General features: G+C 46.9%; 1 protein-coding gene and 1 long non-coding RNA gene across 2 annotated transcripts in view; one reads left to right on the top strand and one right to left on the bottom strand.

The window, feature by feature from the left end:
- Positions 1 to 17,456, bottom strand: part of DTNA (dystrobrevin alpha) — a 217,152-nt gene extending 199,696 nt beyond the window's left edge. Inside the window, exon 1 of the mRNA XM_068671740.1 lies at positions 17,225 to 17,456. The gene's annotated coding sequence lies outside the window, so the exon portion shown is untranslated. The remainder of the gene's footprint in view (positions 1 to 17,224) is intronic.
- Positions 17,457 to 17,602: 146 nt separating this feature from the next.
- LOC137851036 (uncharacterized) lies at positions 17,603 to 19,982 on the top strand. The gene is made up of 3 exons (XR_011092966.1): positions 17,603 to 18,140; positions 18,336 to 18,445; positions 18,616 to 19,982. It is a non-coding gene; the product is annotated as an uncharacterized lncRNA (long non-coding RNA).
- The last annotated feature ends 1,976 nt before the right edge of the window (positions 19,983 to 21,958 follow it).

Consider the following 21,958-nt stretch of genomic DNA (forward strand, 5'->3'; position numbering starts at 1 on the left):
TGGCTCCAGGAGTATCAAGTGAAGCCCGTGGTTGTTTTTTCCTTCTGAACTACTCTGAGGCAATAGCTTAGCACAGATAACCTGGGAGTGGCCTTCTTCAATGTGCACAAAGCTCTGTTTTCTCACAGCTGACACCAAGAACAAAAAGGGGAACAAAGCCACACTTGAAAGTGGCCCGCATGCTTGCTGTCGCTTGCATTGGAATCAGGAGCACCGCTCTTCTTACAACATACAGCGGGCAACAGCACCTCACTTCATGGAAACTTCAACATGGCAGCAAGGGCTGTGAGAAAGGCCTGCTAAAGCCCCTGGACACAACAAATGAGTTCTGTCAAAAAACAAACACGTTCTCTAGATACTTAGTAACAGACTGAGCAACTCTGAGAAGCATCTTTCAGGTCAAGCACCCACAAGAAGAACCGCAGAGAAGCAACTCTCAGCAAGGGTCACTCACGTAGCTCCAGCTCAGCAGGATGAGTATCTTGCAGCAGTGGGAGAGTGGGAGTGATGAAATGGCAAATCCTTACCCTGGCTGCACTGCAAGACAGCACAGGGCTTAAAAAGGCAGCAGTACTCATGAATAGGTTTGCAAATGGGAAGTGCCAGGATTTTTATGAAAATGACTTATTCCTAATGTGTGTGCGGGCTTCCACTGGCCCAGAAGAAAACAGCAACAGTAGCAAAACAGAAAAATGAAATACAAAGGAGAAAACAGAATGACAGACCTTGATGCAAAAAGAAAAATCCATGACTTAATCTAGATTTAATGAAAACAACATGAGAACTCACGTTCATAGGTCAAATCCTTCACATTTATTTGGCTGATCAGTCAGAAGCAGAAGAAACGCCATTCCCCAAAACGTTCCTTAGAATGCAAACAAAAACTCAGTCATAGGAAACTGACAGCTAAAAGCAAAAGCCAAAATGAAACGAGATGCCCTTCTATGTATTTTCCAGCTATCAAAAGCTTCCAATATATTTATCAGACTTTTCTTCTTTGGCCGGAATTTCACATTTCTGTCTTCTTTAATCCTAGCTTTCTACGCGCCCTTTTTTGGATCTTAATTCCACTTTCAACTCAGATTTTGTGTTGCCCTCGCAGAAATGCTGCTTGTTTAACAAGAGCTGCAAAATGATTTTTAGCCCAATCCAGAAACAACACTGCACTATTTCTATCCTTTTTTCATGAATTGCCTTTACAAAGGTCATTAAAAAAAATATATGCTGCCCTACGCCAAAGGAAAGCTATTCCATCAAAGAAAATGCTAATAGGCACATAGCCACATTATTAAGATTGCAGAAATTACCCCATTCTGTGTGCTTTACATTTATTTGCATGCATTCACTCATGTAGTGTGATCCCCTGCCGCAGCTTCATGACTTAGAGGTGAAATCAGCGGTACGATGATTACCGGGGGCTGTGGGATCTCATGGCACAGGAGCTGAGGCCAGGGAAAGGACGTGGGTGGGTCCCGTCACGCATGGGGCAGGGAACAGATTTTTTTGAGTCCCCACACAGGCTCCTCAGCTAGAAGGTGGGGGCCAGGTTTGAAAGCCTGTCAGAGATCATCAGCTGCAGGGAGTATTGATGAGATGTTCTTGGCATCTGGGGGAGGTCTGCGGCTGATTCTGCCTTGCAGGAAGGTTCAGCAGCTGTGGTGTGGGTAGGGTCATTAGTAATGCTGCATTCATGACTCATCCTGTGGGTTATTCCCTTAGCTACACACACAGAGGCAGGGATTTTTGTTTCTCTGGGCTTCAAGTTGGTCAGGACCTGCAACATAAATGTGTATCAGTCTGCAAGAAAATGTATTACGTTGTGATGCCTTTCTTCCTCTTCGAGAAGCAGCACTGCTTCCTTCATTCCCTACTCCTAAGAAGAGGGAGCACATCTCAGAAGAAGAGAATCCTTTGCAAAAAAACATTTCCCAGGTAAAACATGCAAATGGGAATATAAGAACCTCAGAAGAGAGCTGGTCAGCAGAACCAAACAGAACAGCTGGAGGTTTTCCAAGGAAGCACTTTACCTTACGCTGAAAACTGGAATCTTCCATCAGCAACCTCTCCCTGAAGTACTTCATTAAAAGGCATGCTTAATTCACACAGGAAAATACATCACTTTCAGGGCACACCGAACATTTTGTTTGGGGATAAGCTGTGTCTCTCTGGGCTTTGGAGTACCTCCCTGGACTTTGGTCCTGATTTAGACCTGATTTTGGTGCCTTGTCAACTGGACTCAGCAGCAAGAGCAGAGCTCCCCCCGGGCACAGAGGCTGCACGCCCCTGACACATCCAGACACACACAACCCCAGGCTGAGCAGCCTGGTCTATTGGGAGACATGGGGGAGAGGAACAATAGTTTTCTTTTTCAGGAAGAAGAAATCTAAAATTCAGACAAATGAAAGAAAAAAAAATGAATTTGGAGATGTCAAAGTTTTATCTCAATCATGAATTCCTATATGAAGTGTTACAGAATTTCTGAATGGGAAGTTTCAGCTACAGTTTTTTTGCTCGTCAGTTGTTTGCACAGAAATAAGTATTTTTTGAAAAACATTACACAGCATTGAAAGTCTTCATATCCAGTGATACAACAAGAGTAAACTTTGGACTGGTCAGTTCTGATGCTTCTTACCCTTATAAAGCAGTGGGTTTGTTTCAGTATCATAATGACATGACTGAAATCCACTAGCACTTGAATATAAAAGACTTTCATTGTTACCACAGGAAAAAATTCCCTATTCTGTTCTCTGTGAAACTCACAAAAGTAAGAAATGTCAGTCAGGACCAAATCCAAATACATATGTTCTTAAGACTCACAAGTGTTTCAGTTAGTTGTCTAAAATATGTATGAGTAGTGCCTCAAAAATATAACTCTATTTCTGAGCTTTTTCAAGGATAAGACAGGGCAAATTGTTGTTTTTTTCCTACCCTAACAATGTGGGGTTGGCTCTTTAAAGCTCTGTGTTTTGTATGTGGAGTTTTTCTTCCTCTCTTTTCATAACAGCTGCCTTTTTCTTTGCGTTGCTTTTGAGAACAGGCTATGCAATTTTTAGAAAATAAGCACTGCAAATGAATCATCAAATGATAGTAGTTAAGCTCCAGCCATTGTGGATGCTCCTACCGAGGGGGAACACAAGGGTTTACTTAGGCGCTTGTACCGTATGTGCGGGTGACCTCCGGTACAGGCTGTACTGGCCCACGACTGCTTCTTCTGCCACCACTGTGGCTTTGTAGCAGGGGCTCAATGAGGGCGTTGTGCAAAGCACACGCTGCTCACTGACTTCGGACCTGTTTGGTCACCGCAAGGTTCAGCAGAGAGATCTACACCAAGCAACCCGAAGGGAAAGCAGAGGGCTGCCTGGGAGAGGCATGACCAAGATACTGCCTGGTCCTCGGGAGCCACACGTGGGTGTGAGCAGGAAGGTCACCGTCATGTTAGCTGGGATTGCATGAAAACACTACATAACAGTCCCCTGGCTTTCCAGCCAGCCAGTATCTTCTTAAAAAAAAGGAACTGAAGAGACTTTCTAGGGCCACAAACCTCTCCTTGCATATTCTGTAACAAAATCCCCTATCTGGATTTAGCTCGAAGTAAGCTAATATAATCTTAAAGTCCTGGTGCATGCAGCAGAGCAAAAAATCTTATTATGGCAGTGAAATCATGGCTGAGGTAAATATATTCAGCATTTCCACTTTCAGACACTTGTAACCTACTAACAAATTCTGTCCTTTGGTCCAAGGATTTCATGTCTTGTCGGTTCAAAAGAATACTTATAAAACAAACAAGCAAAAAAGGGTTGCCAGATATTTTTGATCATCTGAAGTACTCAGCACAAGAAAAGAGGAAAAAAGTGGATGAAACATGGGTCTAAATATGCAAGGTCACAAATTGTTATTATTATTATTCAGCCTAGAGAAGCCTTTCTACAACCAGGGGCTAACCTGGCATTTGGCTCATGCTAATCCAGCTGGGACTGTATGCAGAGACTGTCAGTGGAAGTGAGCTCTAGCATCAGCTCCCAAAGTTTTAACAATGTCTTTTTTTTTTTTGACCTTATGTTGAAAAAGTTATAAAGAAGGGGTATTGATTGACAGAAACAGAAGCATTTATTATTTGAGGTTGCTATTAAATAGGTCTAAATCTGACAAAAACAAATCGTTACTTGCAGCAGTGGGCGATGTGATGAGGGATGCAGTAGTTAAATACCAAAGGAGAGAGTTCACTTGGCTGGTAAATTCAACAATGATGAACTTGCACCTGCGTAGGACTTGAAGCCTGGCATTGAGAAACAAGCTGACTTAATATTACTTAAATTACAAGTGGGAAAGGTACTCATCCTCAGTCAGATTGCTGAGAAAAATAGAATAATTCCTGACATTCAAAATATTCCCTTTTCCTGAAACAAGGACTAATGTAGACATGGATTCCACCCCATTTGAAAGGGCCTCTCATCATCTCAGTGCGTGGTCTTAGGACTTTGACCTTCTACTTGTTATTTTTTGTGATACGCAGCAATTTCAAAAAGCTTCCTGAATATTGATTCCTGACTTTTTTTTTTGAATTGTCATTGTCTCCTTCCCCCCCACCCTCTAAAATGCTAAGAAATTCAGTCACCCTACCTTTGCAGCCATGCATGTATTCAGGCATGCATTTCCCTTCTCTGATGCACATGCCGTTTGATCCTGCCCCAGCTGCATGTGCTGGGTGCTGCATGATGAATAGCTTCACAAGGAACATGCTCAGAGTCAGGGCCGATCCTCTTAGAAGCGACTTCAGTGGAGCTACATGAATTCATGGAGCTAAGCCTCTGCTGTCTAGATTGTGTGTTACACAGCTCTTTTGCTTGAGGAGACATAGATTAGCTGCACTGCTTTGTATTCTGCTGTAAATTCTTCTGGACTGTGGTAGCTCTCTGCAGCATTTCTTGATAACTGTTCCATGCATTTTCTTTTTAAAAGGGAGATTTTAAAATAGAACGTGAATATAGAATACACGCAGAACAAACCACCAGTAACAGCACAGTTACCAGTTACAAATGTGGCATTTTTAGAAGCAACTGCTGTACATGCTTCTGCTGAGAATTTGTCAAGTAGAAAAACACAATAGTTAAGAAACCCGGTTAATACAGATGCACAGACTATATGGAGCAGAGCCTGATATATCGAGATCCACTTAAAACACTTGAGTATCTAATGACACTGATGATTCATGCTTAGTATGCAAGCGGGTGCTACCACTTCCCCGAACAAAGTCACATCAAACACTCGGCTCCTTCAAGGTAAGGGAGGATTGTCTCATTAAAACAAACAAACAAAGAAAACCCCACAGGAATAAACTGTGAAATGTAAGCTGTGAAAAACAGGGAAGATCCTCTGAAAGGTCCGAGCTGCCGATCTAACTGTTCACGTAACATACACCAACAAATGTCTGTGTACTCATGGGCTGCGTAAGGGCGTAAGCTGGAGCTTCCATTTCAATGACACTTAATGGCATTTCACAAATTTGGTTCCAGCCACTGGAAAACAACTATATCAAGGTCTACCCAAACAGAGGTAGAAGTACGAGGTAGAGCATAAAAGAGCAAAAATACTCTTAATGGATTTTTGACTCCTGGTTAACAAAAGATTCGTTAGACTTAGACAAGCAGATAGGAAGAGACCCGGGAAGTTTCACTCTCCTTTTTGTTTGAGGCTTTGTGAACAAAGCAATAAATCCTTTTTGATTACTGCATTTCAAGACTACTACAAAAATGTAGATTGGCCCAGTATCTTGTAGTCCTTAGATGAAAACAGATACACAAAGAGCTAACTACAACACGCAACCTTTGCTGTCATTTCAGTGGAAAGAAGCAGATAAAAAGCAAATAAAGGAACACCATGACAAAAAAATACCCTTTTCCCCACCTCCCAAAGTCCTGTGGGAATCATCCAAAAAGATGCTGGCAGTTTTGGATAAGTGGGTCTGGAAATAATAAAAAAACAAACAAGTTTATAGGTCTGTAGCTTAGCAAAAATAAATGTGTTGATATCAGCTAATTGGGATGTAAATCCTAACACCAGTTACAGGACCAACACTGTTTTTCTCTCTTAGTCAGAACCACAGAAAGTCCTTTGGGGGAAAAAAGAAGTATCAAAATCAATTGCCTGGGACTTGTTTTCAGAATAGCTAACTCTGGAGTGCTAAAATCAGGGGCTACATTCCCCCTCTCCCTCCTTGCATTTTGAGAGGGGCAGCGTGCCACAGGACCCACCACAACAGTGCAGACCTCTCTCTTTCCAGTACAGCTCCCTGAGAAAAAGTGCACCATCTGGGGCAACCAAAACGTGACAAAAGTGACAGCCCAGCCAACGTCAGGGGAACAACACCCCCACATGCTGCTCTCTTGGGTAAATCTACATTTCCTCACCTGGCCAAGGGGGCAGCAAGGTGCCAGGGGCCCAGGCAGCAGCGCTGCTGCCTTCTGCCTGCAGCACGGCAATGCCCAAAATTGCAGCTCCTGGTCAGCTCCAGCCGCCCAGGACCAGCTGGTAGATTTGGCAGCAGCTTTCAGCTCTCCCGCTATTGCGTAATTTCAAGGTCTTGCTAAACATACGTCAGTGATGTATGGGAAATTTGGGTTTCAAGGACAAATTTGCTCGGTAGCTGAGTAGTAAGATGAGATTGACTCATAGGCATGAAGTCTGCCATGAAAGACAACTTGGGTTTTAAATATTTTTGCTCGGTTTTGAGCAGCAAACAGTGTATGGGAAATTAGACTACTAAGGTTTCTGGTAGTGTTATTTGACTTCTGCTCTCCCCCCACCCCCCAACTCTCATATTTTCCAAAGTTATGTCCTTAATTGGATGTTCAGACTGATGTGAGAGATGTATTAAAAATACATAAACAGTAGGATCATCAAACAGAGGATATGCAAAATGGTAGACTTTAGAAATACTCGCTGCTAAAATTTCAACTGTTAAATGTGTTTTGGTAGGCAAGAAAGGCTCTGCAGCTTTTTTAAACATGAGGAAATCCAAAGGATTACATCAAATCATGTTACAGACACTGGCAGATACAGGCTTTCAAGCAAAACAGCTGTCACTAAAGCTCCCGCGACTGCTTATAATACATTGCTACAGCCTCCTGAAACCAAAACCATGGGGAAAAGGGGAGTGCCTTTAATCTACGCTTCAGTCTCCGAACAGAGACAGGGCTCCACGCTTCTCCCTTCCCCTACCAATACAGAAAAGCTCTGTGAACCATTTCCATGCCTATTGTAATGAAAAAAGGCCCCAACGCCATGACATGGCCTCCAATAATCGTACCTGCCTTAGCAGCCACCGCAGCCTCCCACATCCGTGCCTAGGACACACTTACTGCTACGTGTCCATATGCACCTTATTTAACGCTAGGGCATTCCCTACATGATTTCCTAGTGGCCAAGCATTCACACTACTGGAAGCAAGGACCACGAGCACTGGTTAGCTGCCCAAAACAGCTCCCGGGATCAATACGGCCACTCACTACAGTGCCTCCATGTCCTTCCCTTCCTTGGGCAACCAGGAAAGCTGTCCCAGCACATCTCCTACGGCAACAGCCACTGAGGTTTGCGTTGCTCTGTGTGACAACGAGTGTGAATGAGTTACGGAGATAATGTGCGTGCATGGTCAATGTGCAGCAGGGGCTGAGATAAGAAACAGCTGCTTAAATCCAAGCCCCACAGGCAGAAGGGGAGAGCTTGGGCATACAGGAGAGCAGCTCTGTGCTGGGGAATAAGGGAATTACTGGGCTGCCTGGTCAATGGCGTGTTTCTCTGGGAGGGCAAGGGATGGCAAGAAAAGGAAGCAGCCACATCCAGGACACATATAGAGATGAGAGAAAGAAGCATCACCTCTAAACCAGCCTTTTTGCTGAACTTTTGATTATCCTCATGGCCTGAGGGCGAGGATCTTTGATCTGACGTTCATGTTATTACACGGCACATGGAAGAGATCATACCTGCTCATTTTTGAGACTTACATTCACAAAGTCTCATTTCTCAAAAGTATCCGTTCAGACCTGGCGTGATCTCCCCTTCCATTAGGATAGCAGAGTTGCTGACTTGTATAGCTCCCAATTTTATTTCCGGCCTAATACTTCTGCAGTAATACTGATAAATACATATTAATGCCTTTAAAAGGCATTTTCAGGGGAAATGCAAGACAGATCTAGCCGTACGCGTCTTAAACCTTTCCTGTTCACATCCTGCCCAGAGAACCAGCATCACTTATCAGCAAACACATGCCTTCTCCCTCTGCCCCTCCAAGGCCAGTGTTCTCAGTCTTCCTCCCAGTCCTTCCATCAGGGTACGTGGTGAACCCCAGAGGCATTTGCACCGATGGCACAGGACTCAGCACAAGATCTGCCATGTATGGTTAAGCCGCTGCTGGGCTAAGCTCCCCACCCCCCCACCTTTTTTTTTTTATCCTGAGTGGTATTTTCTCTTTGAACTTTAGGAATTTATACGGCGTTTTATCCTTTCAAGTATCTCCACAAATTCTTCATAGGATCTACAGCACAGGCATGCCCTTTTTATGACAGAAAGGCACAGTAGGTTTCCGTGCTTCGCAGGCACTCTAATACAGCCCATTTCTTCACTAAGGCCACTAACACTACATTAATTATTTGGAATAGAGCTGATGGCTAAGAAGCCATTGTCGTTTGTTCTGACAATCAAGCACACCATCAAAAATCTGACTGCCCACAACAAATCACAGGTTTTATTATGCCCTACCACATGCTTTCATGCTTTGGAAGAAAAAAAAAAGGTACAAATTGCACAGGAATAATTATCTTTAAAAAAGGAGATAGGCAACATTTTAGTGTAAACGTCAACAGCAACATCCCATGGGACTCCCCGAACATAAGAAACACCGCGTTCCCTGTGGAAATGTGGAAGAGCACTACAAGGAGATAAATGTAACTTAACTTTCATCAAAATGTGTTTTCTACATAAGGAGGAGGACCCCGCTAGTCCATGGTGCACAGAAATATACAAAGTAGCTGCAATTCTGTTACTAACCTTGAACAACAGTTACTGTTTATCTTTTCCTGTGCAAACAACTTTTCATGCAGCTGTCCATAATAATGCCAGACTCACCGTGACTGGATTAAATGGGTTAGGAAGCAAAAATTAGCAAAGTGCTTTTTAGGGTAGACTGATGAGATGTTCACGAATGCTGACTGGTTTTAGATCTTCCGTATCTGCCTACAGAAAAGGGAACTGCAAAAATAATACCTCTAATATTAAGGTACTTGACAGCGTGCATCACCTTTCTCTGCAGAAGGTTATACAGAGCAGGGTGTGATACAGCTCAGCTTTCAGTGTGTCTGTCTGCAGCCCTAAAACATGCAGCAACTCTTCTCAGTGCCAGCACGTAACTGAGGACAAATGTATTCCTACCTCAGCAGACTCAGTAATGAAAAGGAAATCGGCATCCTATCTGTTGACATAAACAGATGCACCTTGAACCTGCTGCTCTTTAACATTGCCCTTTGCCCTGCAAAGGTCTTCTCAAGTGACTTGAGTAGTCCCATGAGGTCAAATGAGACCTTTTTCCCAAAGAAGCTGTTGCAAGGTGAGCCCTGCGCCGTCACATCAAGAGAAAAAGAACTGAGTGTTAGCTTGTATTTATATTCGTTAACACAGTGCAGTACTTTTCATCTGATGAACTGTTGTGTTTTTTTTCCCCTCCTCTCCCTCTTTCCTTTTAATTTTTTAATTTTTTAATTAAAAAATTGGTTTAAAAAATTTGGTTTAATTTTTTTTCCTTTCTTTCCTTCTACCTTTCCCTTTTGCCTTGTTTTTCTTCTCCTCTCACATCTCACATTTCTCCACCCCACCTTCCCCTTTTCACAGCCCTCCTCCACCATCCTGTTTTTCTTTGCCTTTCCCTTTCCCAGTCCTCTGCAGGACTGCACCTGTGTTTTTGTGGAAGTCCCACCAGCAGCAGCTGAATGCAGGTGATAAGACAACTGATAAAAATCACCGGAGACTTAAGAGCAATGTTCACCCCAGCCTGTACAAAAAGGGAATGGTAGATGTAGGTTAAGGAGACTGGATTAAATGAGCAGAAACTTGCAGAGTTCCCACGCAGCACATTTAAAGTTCTGTAATTCCCATTAAGCAGTGCAGGCCACCATTAAACTGCTTGCTCCGGACTAGTGTTTATGCATGGTTACTCCTTAAGGAGGGAAAAAACGAGCAGGGTCACATGGTAAACACATCTGAAATAAAAGAATAAGAAGTTAAGGCCCCCTCACCAGGCAGGCCAGCCCCACCGAAAGCCTGGTGCCCTCCTCCAGGCCAAAACTCCCTGGCAGCCCATCTCGGCTGCAGGCTGAGCACCAGCTTCCCAGGCACCTCCTCCACACGCTGCTCTGCTGGATCTGGGAGTCACGCAAACAGCTGTCGTGTGCCTCCAGGTGAAACTGAAAGGGATTTCTTACCCCCGTAATTTCTGCTAATCTGTCTAATTTACAGGTCCTTGAAACATACAGCTGAATCTCTGCTTTTATACTGAGAGTGGAAAAAAAAAAACAAAAACAACAACCAACAAAGCTCTAACCATCGGGGTGGTGAAGACAGCTCTGAGGAAGCAAATTGCTTCCAGAGCTCATTATGGATTTTGCCAAGAATCATAGATCCTTGGTTTGCCCTGTAAAGCTCCAGAAAAACTGTGTCCACAGACCCTTCAAAGTTTTAAGAGGAGCCTGAGGCAGTTTCCAGCTGGGGCTGTGATGCTATTCATCGTGCAATCCACCAGTGCTCTCTCCTTATGTGGAGACCTGGAGTTTCAACCAAGAAACTGTGTGACCTGAGATAGCAAGGCTTGGCAATTCTCCAGCATTGCACTGATAAAATTAGGCAGAGGCCTCCAGAGACACAGGCTTCGGAAATCCAATCCCTCTGCAGACAGGTTCAAGTCATTTTGCTTTTCTGTGTCCCTTCTGTAGAGGCTCAGCTAACATTTAGCTCTTTGAAGGACCTGTAAGTGTTTAATTACCAATGGTTATGTGGCCTCCACGGGGGAGGGGGCAGCTGACAGCCATCTATGGAAGGAGCCCAGCATTTACTCACTGGCTGACCATGCCCAGATTTGGAAGCATTAGGGCTTGTACCTATATGCAAAGCTTTGTTACATTCTCTACTCATTACTGGTAACTGATTTCTATGTAACTCCTGTTCAGTGAAATACTTCATACCGTAATTAACTCCAAAAGAAAAGCATGGCACGCACAGATTTTCACTGAACTCACTGTAGTAGTGAGCATCCTGGTAGGCTCCGAGCTTCGAACGGGTTTGTGAAAGGATTCACTGCAGTAAAGCGTTGTTTTCCAATTTCTCTGTTATAGTAACAAGAGTGCCTGGATTCAAAGACTAAACAGCCTCCTTTGTTTATTATATAACCTGCAAAACAGCAAGCAGAGAGCAACAAGGGAAGTACGGATCCCCCCTCCGAGCACCCTAACGCATCCCCTCGCCACAAGAAGTCTCTTTTCAGGCTCTTTGTTCGAGAGCTCAGTCTTTCATTTGGATAGCCCTTCCCAAACTGAAAAGATCCCCATTTATTGCACCCGTACATACAGTCTCTGCGTCTACACGTATGTAGCCGCTTTGCTGGCTGCCCACATTCAGGCCCATCTGCTGGGCTGGCGCTCTGCCCGCCGAGAAGTTGGTCGGTCCGTTTCATTAAAGCGTAGCTGTCAAGCCGTGATGGGCTTTGGTGGGCAGCCAAGAGCCCTGCTTCTTTCTTCGGGGCGGCAAGCCTCGCAGCGCAGCTCCCGTTTGTGCGGCACAACCACCCGGGCAGGCTCATTGACAGGCGTGCCAAAGCAAAGAGCGCTTCAAAGGGGGAAGAACAGAGGAGAGCTGCCTGCTCCTTCAGGCTGCCGTCAAGACCTACTTTGTGATTCCTGGGGACAATGACTGTGCGGCGGAGCACAGCCCAACCGGCATTTAACTTTAACTCTGGTTCCAATCAAGTACAACAGAGCGGCTGAGAGAAAGTTCAATAGATGCAAACAGCCGCCACACAGGGCAATTCTGCGAGGCAGAAGGGCATAAACAAACGGGCAACAAGACAGCTCCTGTGCGTACAGACCTGGTGAGGGACTACAGCTGCCCAGGAGCTGGGGTCAAGATCAGAGCAACACGCATCAGATCTCAGTCAGCTCAAATCTTTCCAGAAAGATCACACTGCCAACTAGCTCCCTCTGCTCCCCCTTCAGTTTCTGATGGAAGCTGATCTTTTCTTTCCTTCCCTGTATGTGGTTTCATCTTTATTACTTGAAGACAGGTGGGTTGTGCTTTCCTTTGGGTTTTAATCTTTTCATAGCAATAATTGCATTCCAGAAAAACAGTTGAATTATCTTCTGCCTTTCCTTTTCTCCAGTAGCCCATGGACTTCACAACCAAGATGCCCGGAACTGCTGGACGCAGCTCTTCCTTCTGGAGGCTGCTCACCCACCCTGCAGGCACCAAGGGCAGGGTGCAAGAACAGTTCCACCCTTTGGCACCACCCAAGCTGCACAGCTCAGCGTGGTCTCGTTGCTTTCATTGCATCTAGTCGCCCTTAAGTATGACAAGCACACTTTGGCACAACACCAGGAGCTCCTCTGTTCCCCAGGAAGGCCCAAGGGCAAACTGGTATCGGGCTTTTGCTTAAACCGACACGGTCAGACCTCGCTATAGAGGAGTTCTGCCAGTTGGATGGGCCTCAACTCACACGCCATTGTTAGCAAGCAGGAGGAAGCTCCGGCTGAGCTGCTGAAAAGCCCTGGTAATGCTGAAAGATTTCCTTTCCCCTGTTAATTTTCATCATGTCAGAAAAAATCTTACGTTATGATTCTTACATCACAAAACAGTTCATAGAAGTCGCTGTCACATCACATTTTAATTGCTGTTACCTCTTTAGACAACAAAGCCAAGGCAGAGCTTGTCAGCGCCAAGAGAAAAGAAAATCAAGCATGCTTCTGAAGTTTGGATTTCATTTTAAATAAAATAAGCAGAGACATCCAGACCACTACGCGAGGAAATTCCACCTGAGTCTACTCTGTTTTTGTAGATCTCCACCCCTGGCTCTTCTGACATCTCTTCCAGCTAAGAAGTTTGCAAAAAATAGAAATAAAAATAATTTGAGATATCGCATTGCTTCTTGGCATCAGTCTGGTAGATGACTTAACTAAAAAGAGCCTTCATTTTTGTACCTTGTACATTATAGGGTGGAACTCTGTGGAGTTGTAATCGCATTTGAACAATTACAGAAGTCTCTGCATTTCTCTGTACAAGCTGCTCTGGCTACACAGAGCACCCTTACAGAAACGCAGCCACTGTACAGCAAAAGAGGCAGGTGAGGATTTCCCTGCAGGTCCTTGTGGCATACCCGCCAGTATGTGGACTGTCTGCAGTACTTCTCACAGCACCAGCACACACATAGCAGAGAGAGGAGGACACGATGACATGACAGAGTTAATGGTAAGGGTTTTGAATAGCACACTGGAGCACTACGCAGTAATTATGTTCTCTAGCAGGAGTTGTGGATATGCTGCAGATAGCTAGTAGAGTTGTCAGCTCTTTCTCTTCACTGCGAGGAAGAAAATACACCGGGACTGGAATTACATCATCATAAATGAGAGAGGAATTTGGCCCCAAATATTTCAGTCCTGGTTATCCTAAGTAGTAGGGAAAACCCTGGCTCTACTGAAGTTAATAGCAAAATGCTAATCTATCACCTTGCAACTTTATGGTGTTCCAATTCTAAGGTAATTAAACCCAAAAATGGTGTATTTAAAGGCTTTTCTTAGACCTCTATCTCTACACTTGATACGTTTTCTCCTGGAAATCTCCAAAGTTTTGGCATCACTTTCCTCATGAACTGGTCTTAGGTCTGTTGATCTCCACGCCTGGACACACAGACTACTGGCACCTCCAAGTTCTTGCAAGCGGCTTTGCATTTCATCTCAACTGCTGAGACTGCTGAACCCTCCCTGTGTTGATAGCAGGTTGTATTTCTCCACATGTAACATTTTAGAAATCTATACATCTAGAGAACACAGAGGTGTACCTGCTAACTTTAAAACAAATAAAGCATTTATACTTGATTGGAGTTGATATGATTTAGATCTAAATTGCACATCTTTCCAGCATGGTTTCCAGTATGTCTTCATTGTAACAGTTTTCCAATTCAAGACAATGTGAGAAGACTATTTTTTTTCCCAAGACCATCAACACCCCCTCCCAAACTAGTGCTAATGCCTGTCGTGATCACAAAATGGTGACTGGTGACATTCACGAGATTTAAAAATATACAGATCAATAATGTTCTGCTACAATTTTCAAGCAAAAGCCTCATATAATGTTTCCAGCACACTCTCTCTGGTAGCTTTTGCCATGAAGCAGGAGAGCGAGCCTCTGCATTATACTCTTCCCAGCCATTCGGATTACTCCCCACACAATTGCCCCCCTGCCTGCATGTCCATCCCCCACCCCCATCCTGATTTTCAGCAAAAGTGTTGTTCCTGTGCTGTTTGCGTAAGTGGACAGAATTTCAAGCATGCCGCTAAATGATTATAAATGAAGGAATTTTCATGCTCTGTTAGCTCGAGAAGATGGTGTTATTAACGATTACCATTCAAGGAAGTTCAGAATGAGCGCCTAACTGAGGACACCTCTGACATAAGGCTTTGTTTTGTTCCTGAAAATAGCTGCGTGAGCAGTCTTCACTCCCACTGTTTAACATATTCCTGAGGCTACTATCTCTAAGAAATTTCATTTTTCTTAATTTAGCAGTAACACCAGTTTCCTCTGGAATCTCTAGAATCAAAGTTGTCAGTCCACAGCAACACCCACCACAGAGAGATATTGGGACCTAGGGAGCTGGAATGCTGCTCTTACTCCTCTACTCTTGATCCACTTTCAGAACTCTAAGAACGCTGATGCGAATCTACAACGCGTAACGTGAAAATGCGAGCATTAGGTCATACTGCTGTTGGATTTGAGACAACGTAGGAAACGAACACATTGCCTGGCAGACCTGATCTGCTCAGCAAGTTGATAAACCCTGATTTCCCCCATGATCCAAACCAACAGCTTTTTACTTCGATGGAAGGAGGATCAGCTCTGCAAAGAAAAGGCATCGCAGAGGCAGAGGATTGTCTGAGTGAGTTTTTCACTCGCTAGTTACTTGCCTAGGTACACAATGAACACAATGCACCCAGTCCCTGAATACCACACAATACCAAATTTAAAGATAAGAGGTCTGACTCATCACTCCATTGCACCAGCTTTGTGCCTACGGGGCTCCATGTTCTTCCACGGTGACTCAGGCCCAAGACCCCCCTCTCTCCAGGAAAAACACGACAAGCCACGCAGTGCATGTCAGACTTACCCGTCAACTACAATCCACGTTTGCACAGCAAAACTAATTGGAATGTAACAGTGCACACCACTTACATTTGGCTGTTGTGCCTAGAGATAGGAACACATGTAATTAACGCAAAGAGCAACAGTTTAAAGCACAGTCATTAGAATTAACCCTGCGACACCTGGCGACAAACTTAAGGGGCCCCGTCTAAGAAAACAGTCCTTGGCCAATGCTAATAGCGGGTACATGGGCAAAATAAGATTAAGACCACGGAATTAAAGAGAAGGAGATTAGTCACTGGAACAAAAAGTTTCTGCAGAATAGTTCTCATTCCAAGACTGCTGCCTTCACTTTCCTAACCAAAAGCTGCTGAAACGGAAGAAAGAAACTTTTTGGACAACTGTAAGGTGGGCATCGACTCTTTTTTCCTGAAATGATACACTGTGTTTATGACAGCTATTTTTGACTTTCAGGTATACAAATATGAAATACCATGAGACCGATTTTCTTTTCGGTTTCGTGTCAGTATATGTTCATTGATCTCAGTGCAATTATTTGCCTGGCATGGCAGTTAGATCAGTGCCGACCATTAAAGGCTATTCTGAATAGACTTACACTGAGTAAAATGGACAGGAGGAGATCATCTATCCTCCAGTCTGACAGCGTACGACTGCAGAAGTCAAGGAAATCATTAATGAAGGACTAAATCTTCCAAAGCCAAACAAAAAACAATAAATCCATCCGTCGCCTTTCTCTAAACCTCAATAGACTGCTGCCCAGCACCTTCCCATAGCGTACTCTGTGCTTTTTTCCAGATTTCCAGTTGTGGAATCAGTCGGTCACGCTGCCACACAGCGATGACAGCCACATGCTTGAGGTCACGATGGGGGCCTGAGGTGCTTCCAAGAGAGCGCTGAATCCACCATGGTTGAGCATGCATAGTTCAGGCACGGGTGCACAGAAACAGTGACACACCAAAACCTGCTTGTGGAAATAGTTACACACCACTGCGGAGCCACGCATCCCTAGTATTACATCTGTGAATTAGCCACTTGCCTCTGACCACAGCGTGCGCACGTGCCTAGTTTTGCCTTTACTTCTACCGCTGCAAAACCGTAGCGCCTCGTTCCGACCGCAGCCACAGCGCGCCGAGGTTGGGTCAGGAGCTGCTGTTTTACGTGTGACTTTTTTTTATAGCGAGGAGAGGTTTATTTTTAGGCATGCAGTTCTTCGGATCGCAACCCCGTCTCGTGACAAATGAAGAGAAGACCGACGTAAAACACACACACACACACACAGACCTCGAGCTGGGTTTGAAGAAACGCGGGAAGGGACCTGGCGGCCGGGTAACACCCTGAGACGTGCTAATAGGATCGAGCTCTTTTGAGGACCAGCGTGAGGACGCGGCTGTAAGATGGCACTATGGCACTGCCTTGTACCTCACGCTGGCTCACAGGCAGCGGCCGGCACAGGTGAGCACCGAGCCCCCAGCGATGCACGTAGGGGAGAGGCAGCCGGGTGCTGCGCTGGGCAATCAGCGAGCAGCTGCAGAGCCGCGGCAGGGCAGCCCCTCAGCCCTCACTCACCCCCGCATCCCCACAGCGGCCACGGCAACTTGCAGAACTTGCACCGCTTGGCCGCCAGCCCTGAGGCGCTCCCCGGGGGGGGCTCTCCCATCTCCGGGACCCCTCCCGGCTCCCTGAGGCGCTCCCCATCCCTTCATCCCCTCAGCCCCTCAGCCGTTAACCGCCAACCCCCCGGAGCGGGGCGCAGCGGCCGTTGGGCTCCCCAACGGCCGCGCGGCAACAGGCGGCGGCGGCGGCGGCGGCCAACGCTCACCTGCGAGGCGCTGCCGGGCGGGAGGCAGGGACGCCGGCAGCCGCTCGGAGCCAGCGGAGCTGCTGCTGCTGCTGCTGCTGCTCCTCCACAGCCGCCACCACCACCTCCTCCTCCTCCTGCACCGCCACCACCGCCGCCGCCGCCGGAGCGGGGCGGCCGCGCCGCGCAGAGGCAGAGGCGGCGGCTGCCGCTGCAGCTCCTGGCACATGCTGCAGGTGTCAGCGCAGGAGCTGCCCCGCCGCCCACCCCGAGCGCCTGCGCCGCCGCCTCACCGCGCCGGCGCCGGGCTCCCCGCGCATGCGAGGCGCGGCGGGGTGAAGCCGCTGCCCGGCCGCCTGCCAGCCCCGCGGGGATGACGTCGTGGGCGTGGGGAAGGGGCGAGGCGGGAGGGAGGGGGGGGGAGAGCCGGGGGGGTCCCCGCGCGGCCGGGCGGGGACGGAGGGGGATAACGGGGGGCACAAGGGGGGTGCCCCCTCCCCGCGGGGCTCCGCGGGCGGCCGTTGGGGCGGCGGTTGGGACGGTTGGGACGGTTGGAGGGGGTGACGTCATCCCTGTGCTGGGGGAGGGCGGGGCGGCAGCCCCCTCCCTCAGCGCCCCCCCCCCTCACCCCTCCCCGCCTCCCTCCTCCTCCTCTTCCACCTCCTTCTCCTCCTCCTCCTCCTCCTGCAGCCCCGGGGCTCCCCCCCAAATCCCCGTGTCCCCCCCCCGGACCTGGGGAGGGGGTCTCCTGTCACGGGGAGGGGGTGTCCCGCCGCCATGTCGCGCCTGAGGGGCCGTGAGGGGCATCCCGCAGCCCATCCCAATGCAGCCACGTTAAAAAGAATCCACGTTAAAAAAATAAATCAGTGAAATGCTCGCCCCGCTGCCCTGTGGCAGCCGCTCCCGAGTCCTGGCCTCCCCTCCCAGCGAAGGAGAGGTGAGGGCAGGGGGAGGATGTGGGGATGTGGCGCAGGTGGAGCAGGAGATGGCCGGAGAAGAGCAGGGAGATGCAGGGGAAAGGCGGTGTCGCAGCGGGTGGGCCTGCAGCAAGGGGTGCTGCCACTGGGGTGCTGAGGTGAGGGGATGTGACTGTAATGTGACTGCATCTAAGTGACTGTAACCTTCCTGAAAGGGACGAGCGGCACATCAAGGAGGTCGGAGCGCAGGAGAACCTGCCCTTACACGCCGATTCCAGCTCAGGAGATCACGCACCTCGCTGCTCAGTAGGGATCCGGTTAAGAGGTTAGCGGGGCTGAGGATGTTCATGGCTCTGCGGGCTGCTAACGGGGAGGGCTGCTGTAATTTATAGCTTCTGAGGCTCTGTCAGGGTGCGCTGCTCCGTTTCTTGAAATTGCGGGCTAAATTCATCGCCGTTTCAATAAAATGCTAACCTACTGGTGTTTCACTTGCAGGCAGTTTCACCACAATAAACCGTGATCTTTCATTCTCCAGAACATGACCTCCAAGGCTAAGTGGCTGAAGGACTGCCCGCTCTACGGGTAGCAGACCCGGCTGTGACAGCTTTGCACAGAAAGCTTTCATAAGGGGATTGCGACTAGCGACAGCAGCAACAGTTCAACAGACTGTCATCAAGTAGCGGGCAGGATTCCCCTAGAAAAGTGCTTTGGTTCCTGGCAGAGCACCGTAGGAACCATACATCAGGGCTTGCATGCTGCTCTCTGTCCTGTTAGCAGTCACGGGATGGACAAGGCTGCCCACCTGGCTGAGTGGCTGTTTTTTGGGGGTACACTGAACATCAGCGTATTCCAAGGGGAGTTTTCCTCAAGCGTCCTGCGTTGCAGGGATACACTGTGTCTGTTGGCTTTGCTTGAACTGGGTGAAAATTAAATGATACCCAAATCAAAAGTCATTTTCACTTCTGCTAAGTGAAAACCCTCCCTTTCAGTCTGTCTTACTGAGATGCTGATTGTACAAATTAAAATGCAGAGTTATGGGGAAATTTGTGACTATAAGGAAAATATCTTGACTATAGGAAATATCTGTAAGATATCTTCAGGCACCTGTTCCTTGCAGGAGGGATGTTGGCTTATGTCTGTCAGAGCCAGCATCTTTCTGCAATCAAGCACGTGAAAACTCTTGTCCTCTTGTTAATTCTCATACCTACAAAGGAGCACATTCTGTTTGCTGATCCTTTACACATGTCTTGGGGGGCAGTTCCTCAAGAAGCTGCTTCTTTACTTGGATGTGTTTGGAGCTTCTCACAAGATAAACAGTACTCTGAAGTTTGTTAGCTTCACCTCGGCTTGTCATCAGCGCTAGTCAAGTGCAAGCATTAATCAAATTAAAGGTTTACTACAGCCGGGCATAAGGGCAAGCTCCTAATTACAAGGCTGGAAAACAAGAATGACCGGGAGTCGTTTAAACTTGAAATGTAATTCTAGGGCAAACTTAACAGGTTTTTCCTTAGCTATTACCTCTCACCTTGAGTTTTTAGGATACGTCTCATCCATAAAAAAAACAGCAATGTAATTTGTATGGGCACTGTGTGGCTTGGCTCCTTCCCTTCCAGCACGAAGGAAGTGCCTCAGGTGTGGCAGGCTGGGGTTTTGCTGGAAGCACCAAGTGCTCCCTCCTGACCCTGCTTTCTGTTGTGCCTTCTGAGCAAGCTGCCCTAGTACACGTTGACCAGCTCCTCTTCCCCGGCAGCAATTCACGAAGCAGTTTACAAAGCTTTTACTGGCTTTCCTACATTTACTGTTTAACAGCATTACAAACTGCGAGCTCTCTAGCCGATCCCTCAGATTGTCTGTACGTAGCTGATCTCCTCAGGGGTGACACAAACGGTGCTTTAGCAAGGAAGACAACGGGCTTGGTAAGCAGCCGTCCCACCATTTGGTGTCAGCTTATGGGGTTCCTAATTTGACATCACCCCAATGCCGAAGAATGAGAGGAGATCACACCTCCCACATCTAAGAGAGTGTGAGGAGAGAGGGAATCACGCTAGGCTGTGCTGATCTTAATGTCACAGTTGACAAATCTAATCTTTCCCTAGTTCATCTACCACTGTGCCAGCTAGGCATCGTTTTGTTTGATTAAGTGCCTGTGAAATCAAATAATGAACGGAATTTGTTCCATTTGGATACATTATCCAAACTGGACTTTGGGCACATCATCATCTCTACGATCTTTAGCTTGGAGATGCCACAGTGCAGATAACAGCAGTGGAAATACTGACGCTGCATGTTGGTGGTTCGCTGGGCTCATTACAGACAGTGAGGTGTACCACTGGCAGAAATGTAGTGCTTAGCACTGAGATGTCACAGAAAGAAACAGAACGTGTGCCGTATAGCAAGAAAAGTTTTTCAGTGAGTAATGTGTGAGCAGGGAACTACAAGCAATTTGCACGCTGGATTTTTGTGATTTTTTCATTAATAATTTTATTTATTCTCTCCTTGGAAGAAGGAAATGGTGTCAGCTGCTTAGAACCAGATTGCATGTGTAAGTCTGGGCTTTCTTAATGATCTGCAAGTTAGAATTGTGATTAAGCGTGTTACTAAATTAGCAGCTTTGTGGTAGCTGCGTGAGCTTCATTCAGAACACGATGGCAGTCCCAGAGAGGTCACGCTGTACTAGAAATGCATTGCAGCAGACATTTGGTGGCTTGCAAAATGAGGGGGCTGTTCACATCCAGCACTTGTAAACCCCCTTCTGGGAGCATCGCCCATCCTTTTCGGTGGTGGGCACTACTAGATGCTGCTCACCACTGGGGAAGCTGCAGGATGCCTGCTTCCCCTGTGCTTCCCAAGCTCCTGTGGGCACAAGTCCAGCCTGGGTGTCAGGGCTCATTGGGAATCTGAATGAAGCACCACTGAGAGTGGGTATGCACCACGGGGGCTGTGAGGGAGCCGAGGGACTTTCCAGCTGCCTACTTTCTCATAAGCCATCAGATTTCAGCTCCTCTGAGAGGATGAAGCTGTAAAGGTCGTCAGTTACAGCAGTAGATTTCATTCCCTTTTAGTTTTTATCTGCAATAAACAATGCACACTAGCAGTGGCAGTCCTCTTGTGAAAGAGTGAAAACGTTGTGCTATACAATTACCATCAGCCTATACGTGCAGGTTTGTGACTTATTTGCATTAATGTAGTGCACAGAGCATTACTGTGCTGCTGTGCTCTGCATCTTGTCAACACAAAGGCTCTAACTTTGCCTTCCAAACTCTTTTAACTTCCTAGCTCTTTTAACTTTCAAACTCTTTTCCGAAAAAAGTTTGGAAGTTGGGCATTGTAATGATACTTTGAAGCAACGTGTGGCTTTACAGAAACTTCAGTTTCCTGAGGGCATCGCTGCTGTCTGTGCCAAACGGTTGAGTAGCATGCAGCAGCTTGAAATGGAAAGTGGAGTTGGATGTATATCACAAAGTCCTTGAGGGGTATGGAGAGAAGTCAGCAGTTCATCTGTGGAGATGATGTGAGGCTGTGGCAAGGATGCTGGGTCAGGATTCGGCAGCCTGGTTGCCCTTCTGAACACAGCCCGTGCCGAGCATTGCCCTGGATATAGCCCTCACCTTTATTTCTGCATCTTGGTTCCTCCACCTGCAAAAAGAAAGGATGGGTTCCCTTGTAAATGCTTTAAGATTTGTTAAGGTAAAATGGTAAACGTCCTTCTTGGGATTAGGTGTATCTATAGCCACCGTTTAAATTAAGTACGTGGAAATTTCTTTGTAGGAGCAGACAGCTGAAAGTGGCCCGCAGCTCAAACACAGACAGGTGCAGGATGTGAAGATGAAGCTGTGCT

Source organism: Anas acuta, chromosome 2 (genome assembly GCF_963932015.1).
Source record: "Anas acuta chromosome 2, bAnaAcu1.1, whole genome shotgun sequence".
Lineage (NCBI taxonomy): Eukaryota > Metazoa > Chordata > Aves > Anseriformes > Anatidae > Anas > Anas acuta.